The sequence below is a fragment of the Microcaecilia unicolor genome, chromosome 7, assembly GCF_901765095.1.
Source record: "Microcaecilia unicolor chromosome 7, aMicUni1.1, whole genome shotgun sequence".
Lineage (NCBI taxonomy): Eukaryota > Metazoa > Chordata > Amphibia > Gymnophiona > Siphonopidae > Microcaecilia > Microcaecilia unicolor.
The window spans coordinates 218,738,563-218,744,562 of NC_044037.1; the positions used below are offsets into that span (position 1 = coordinate 218,738,563).

At 43.5% G+C, this 6,000-nt stretch overlaps 1 protein-coding gene across 1 annotated transcript in view; it reads right to left on the bottom strand.

Moving 5' to 3' along the window:
• Window positions 1-5,309, bottom strand: part of OSBPL6 (oxysterol binding protein like 6) — a 265,393-nt gene extending 260,084 nt beyond the window's left edge. The window contains exon 1 of the mRNA XM_030208862.1: window positions 5,223-5,309. The gene's annotated coding sequence lies outside the window, so the exon portion shown is untranslated. The remainder of the gene's footprint in view (window positions 1-5,222) is intronic.
• Window positions 5,310-6,000: the final 691 nt, after the last annotated feature.

The window sequence follows — 6,000 nt, forward strand, 5'->3', positions numbered from 1 at the left end:
CAATCTAATTTTTTTGTACCTAGGACAATGGAGGGTTAAGTGACTTGCCCAAGGTCACAAGGAGCTGCAGTGGGAGTTCAACCCACATTGGCAGGATCAACACCCATTGCACTAACCATTAGGCTACTCCTCTACTCCATAAAAATCTTGTCACAAACTTGATGCCAGAAAATAAGGAGGTGAAAATAAAAACTCACATACCCAAGAGGTATATTCCAAAAGTATCACCTAATGGTAAAGCTACTACTACTACTACTATTTAGCATTTCTATAGTGCTACAAGGCGTACGCAGCGCTGCACAAACATAGAAGAAAGACAGTCCCTTCTCAAAGAGCTTACAATCTAATAGACAAAAAATAAAGTAAGCAAATCACATCAATGTGTACAGGAAGGAGGAGAGGAGGGTAGGTGGAGGCGAGTGGTTACAAGTGGTTACGAGTCAAAAGCAATGTTAAAGAGGTGGGCTTTCAGTCTAGATTTAAAGGTGGCCAAGGATGGGGCAAGACGTAGGGGCTCAGGAAGTTTATTCCAGGCGTAGGGTGCAGCGAGACAGAAGGTGCGAAGTCTGGAGTTGGCAGTAGTGGAGAAAGGAACAGATAAGAAGGATTTATCCATGGAGCAGAGTGCACGGGAAGGGGTGTAGGGAAGGACGAGTGTGGAGAAATACTGGGGAGCAGCAGAGTGAGTACATTTATAGGTTAGTAGAAGAAGTTTGAACAGGATACGAAAACGGATAGAGAGCCAGTGAAGCGACTTGAGGAGAGGGGTAGTATGAGTAAAGCGACCATGGCGGAAGACAAGACGGGCAGCAGAGTTTTGAACCGATTGGAGAAGGGAGAGGTGACTAAGTGGGAGGCCAGCAAGAAGCAGATTGCAGTAGTCTAAACGAGAGGTGACAAGGGTGTGGATGAGGGTTTTGGTAGAGTGCTCGGAAAGAAAGGGGCGGATTTTACGGATGTTGTAAAGAAAGAAACGACAGGTCTTGGCGATCTGCTGGATATGAGCAGAGAAGGAGAGAGAAGAGTCAATGATGACCCCAAGGTTTTGAGCTGAGGAGACAGGGAGAATGAGAGAGCCATCAACAGAAATAGAAAACTGGGGGGAGTGGGGAGGTGGGTTTGGGGGGGAATATGAGAAGCTCGGTTTTGGTCATGTTTAATTTCAGGTGGCGTTGAAGACATCCAGACAGCAATGTCAGACAAGCACGCTGAAACTTTGGTTTGGATGCAAGGTGAGGTATCAGGGGTAGAAAGGTAGATTTGGGAGTCATCAGCATAGGAGATGGTAGGAAAAGCCATGGGATGAGATTAATGAACCAAGGGAAGAAGTGTAGATAGAAAAGAGGAGGGGACCAAGAACAGAATCCTGAGGTACGCCGACAGGCAGAGGGATAGAAGTAGAAGAGGATCCACCAGAGTGAACACTGAAGGTGCGGAGGGAGAGGTAGGAAGAGAACCAGGAAAGGACAGAGCCCTGGAATCCAAGTGAGGACAGGTTATCGAGGAGTATGCTGTGATCGACAGTGTCAAAAGCAGCGGAAAGATCAAGAAGAATGAGGATGGAATAGAGACCTCTGGATTTAGCCAGTAATAGGTCATTGGAGACTTTAGTAAGCGCAGTTTCGATTGAGTGGAGAGGGCGAAAACCAGATTGTAGTGGGTCAAGAATAGTATGTGAGGAGAGAAAATCAAGGCAGCGGTGGTAAAAAGCTAAAAATAAAAGGAGGTCCAGTGGCTTGTTATATGGGCTTATTGCCCAGCTGCACTGCTTATGGTCTGCACTTTGTGTAAGCAGTAGTTTTACTGGAGCAGATTCATCATGCTTATTCAGACTTCTCACACTTCAGTGTCTTATGTTTAACAAAAGATGTTTTAAGATAGAAGGACTGTTTTTGTTTTTTATTGTTTAATACTGACTTGGCATCCTTTTATTTTTAGCTTTTACCATTAGGTGTGATACCTTTGAAATACACCTCTTGGGTATGTGAGCTTTTATTTTCACCTCCTTTTATTTGCATGCATGTTTGAACACTACTTATTTGTATGTATGGTTTTACATGTTTATCATTTATATATATTGTCTTTTAGGCATTTTTTCCAGCTGTGTTGGGCTTTTATTTATTATTTATTTATTTATGTATGTTTTTACATGGTGAATAAACTTGGACCCTTCTTTACACCATCGATCTGATGTTTTGTTGTCTATCTTGGATTTTGTAGATTGCTTGCCTGTCCGTTTTTTGGAACCTTCAGGAACAAGGTCCCTAAAGTCAGATGCTGAAACTTTCACCTGCCCCAAGAAATTTTCCCCAATGTCCCAAAATTCCATCTCAAATTTTTTATAACACTTCATTAACAACAACTTCAGATCAATGTTTAAGGGCTCCTTTTACAAAGCGGCACTACCAATTAGCGGTGTGCTGAATGCGAAGAAGCCCATTCAATTCCCATGGGCTTCTTTGCATTCAGCGCACGCTAATCATTAGCACCACTTGATAAAAGGAGAACTAAGAGGGCCTTTTACAAAGCTGTACTAGCTCCATTAAACACTGAGAAGTCCATTATATTCCTAAGGGCGTCTCAACATTTACCGCCAGCTGATTCTTGCTGTGAGCTAAAAACGCTAGCACGGCTTTGTAAAAAGCCCCCTTAGAGCACTAAATTGCCAAAGTTATCTTTTTTCATTTACTTCATTATCTTTTTGCATGGACTACTTGTTTTACAAAAGAAGAATATTAAATCATATATCTACACTTGTATGATTTCAGAATTCTTAGCCTGCAAGTGCCACACAGTGAGATAAAGGAGTTCAGTTCAAAGGAAGAAACCATGTATAACTAAATTCCTCTATTTTAATCTTTCTAAAGCTCTGTGGGGCCCTTTTACTAAGCTGCAGAAAGCACTAACGCATGTTTAAAACAGGTTAAAAACCACTACCACAGGGCGTGCTCAGGAGTCCCACAGTAGTTTTGGGATCGACACACGCGTCCCACACACTAAAAATATGTTATTTTTTAGAGCTGGGGGTGTGTCTGGGGGGGTGGAGAGTAGGAATGTACTGCGCTAATTGGTTAGCACAGCTATATTACTGCATGCTAACCAATTAGTGAATGATTAGCGTTTGAGCCCTTATTGCCTAAAAAATAGATGTTGGTAAGTGCTCATACACTAATGGGAAAATCAGTATGTGGCCATTAACGGGACTTCTGGAAAATCAGCCATTCTACTGCCAGCTAAAAGTGGCCTCGGCACATAGGAAAGACTGGTGTTGGGGACAGCTCTGGCCACTTTTTAGTGCAGGTTAGTAAAAGGGCTCCTGTGTTTGGTTTATATAGAGAGCTGCTGTTTCAGAATTAAAAAAATAATTGTACCTAGAAAGCACTGTGTGATGTCTGAAAAGTTTATATGGCAAATAATATGCACCTTGCATCAAATAAAACTTTATTAAAATGCAAACTCCTAGCTACATCCCTGTGATTCTCCTAATCTCCTGAAAAACGCCAGTTATCCAGTTGGGTGTACATGTGATTAATGATATTGTAATCAATATATAGCAATCAAGCACAAAGCATGAGGTAATCCACCATATTGCTCCATGCATTCTTGTTCCCGTATGTGCAAGGAACATTAAAAAAAAAAAGCATCTTAAAAAAAAGCTTCAAAAATAAAGTCACTTTCACTGATTGCTCAAGACATACAACTCTTGTGGTGTTATCTATTATACTGAACATTCGTTCAGAGAGTACAATGAATATCTGCATCCTTTTTGCATTTTAATAAATTATAACAATTTAGAATACATTATTTCAGGAGGGTAACACAGTTTTAAATATTAGCCTCACTCAAGATGCCCTTTTACCCTCTACATTTTGTCTTACATCATCATTCTGGGTGTGATTTGATAACCTTTTTCCCCAAAGACAGAATGTTGGGGAGGGGGGGGGGGGGGGGGAAGCCTTGGTAAATAATGCCACTGTGCATTTAGCACATGCTTAGTTGCACTGCAGTTTCCTGGTGGACCTTAGAAACCCAATTCATTCAGAAAGTACAGAATGGCTTTCTGTTCATCATCAGTCTGTATGATTTGCACTGCTGTATTATCTAACATCGTTAAGAAGAAATAGTAAATATAAAAGTTTAAAAATATTTTTTTTCTTGATTTAAGTGTACCCCTACCAAATTTTAAACATACTTAGGTTCTTATTTAGGAACCCATATGTGATTCTCTAAAAAAAGTTATACTAAAATTATTTCTCTTAGTTCTTTCTTAAAAATGTGAATTTTCACTATATAAATTTCCATTATGAGCTTGACAATGTCATGATAGGATGCGCTTCTGAGCATTATCTGCGGCAAAACAGGATCTCAAGTTCATGCTCTCCTTTATGGCAACTAGTAGGGCCTTTTCCGATTTTCCCATCCTTTACCCCTTCCTTGTTTTCGGCATCGCCACTTTAAAAAAAAAATAGTCTAATTAGACAGAAAACATTCTGCAATACCACTCCTGACACGATAACACCATGTACGGGAGATAGTAATCTGACAGCCCCTAAGCAGGATAAATAGAAGAGAAACATTTCTATTTTAGGTAAAAGCATGTTATATATAGCAGAACTTTACATCCAAAATGTACTTGCAGAAACTATTTCATACTGTGCTCCTATCAACTGTATCCTAATGCAAATCATTCTACCGGTAATACAATCTGAAAATTAAATTCCGCAAAACGGCTCAGCAAGGAAGCATAACAGATAATAGATTCCTCTACCTTTTACATCCTCCTTCTTTGTTCGGGTTGGAAAGACCTTATGTCTGAAAAGCCCCCCCGGTGTTTGTCACGTTCCGAGCCAAGGTGGCAAAGCTCTTCTGACTGGCCACGGCTGCCGCAAAGTGAGAGAACGGGCTGCAGTGCACTTACCGGCCTCGAGCCCGATCTGCAGGAAAGTGAAGTGATAGGCAGATGAAACCAAGGCGGGCGGGCGGGAGGAGAGAAAGGAGAGAAAGAAAAGACGCGAGGCAGCCCCCCCCCCCCCCCCCCCCCTAAGCCTTATCTGCAGGAAAGTGATATGCGGGAGACAACAGACAAGAGAGGAGGCGGGGAAAGAGAGGAAGGAAACAAACGATGCAATGCGTTCACTGGTCCAAACTGCCTTATGTGCAGTAAAGTGACCTATTGAGCGAAACAACAAAATATACAGATGAAAAGCAACGCGCACTAATACCAAGCATCGGCCTATCTGCTGGGGAAAGTGACGCGCATGAGGGGAGAGGGAACAACGAGCGGACAGGAAGGAAAGGCCGGCGAGAGTATGAGGTGATGCAATGCACGCACCGGTTCCGCTGCTGAGGAAAACTGAAATGCTGAGCAAGAGAAAGAAGAACGATGATGTAATGCACCTATCGCCAGCAGCGGGGCCTGAAGGAGGATTCGACGCTGCCCTGTAGGCGCCAGCATTTCAAAAGAATTGCGGGTGCCAAACACAAAACAGATGGAGCTAGCTCAATACTGGGGGGGGGGGGGGGGGGGGTTTTAGCGCCCTCGGGTACCCACAAAGCTGGCTCTTACCTAGCACAACTCGCGCGCAGTCTACTCACCTGCTGCAGTCGCTACCGCTAACAGCCGAGGCCGGGCTATTATTCTTCTTTGCCCAAGGTTTCAATTGTCCCCCTGCCGTCTCAGCCGCTGTCAGCGGCGCTAAAGTACTGGTTGAAGGACGGAATGGCCCCGACCGCTTCCTTCCTTGGCAGTCCGCGCTCCGCAGCGCCACCTGCCCCCACGCCGGTAAAAGCCCCGGGAGACGGGCGGGACAGCGGCAGCAAGTCAGCGCGCGGAAATCGCACTCATTTAGCACAGGGAGGCCGGGAGTCCACTAAGGGTTGTGCTTGTGTCCCTTTCTAATCAAAATTATTCCCCGTCTCTTTCTGAGCGAATTAAGGGGGGGGGGGCATGAATAAAGTTACAAACATCAAGCTTATATGATTTATTGGAGAACATTTCCA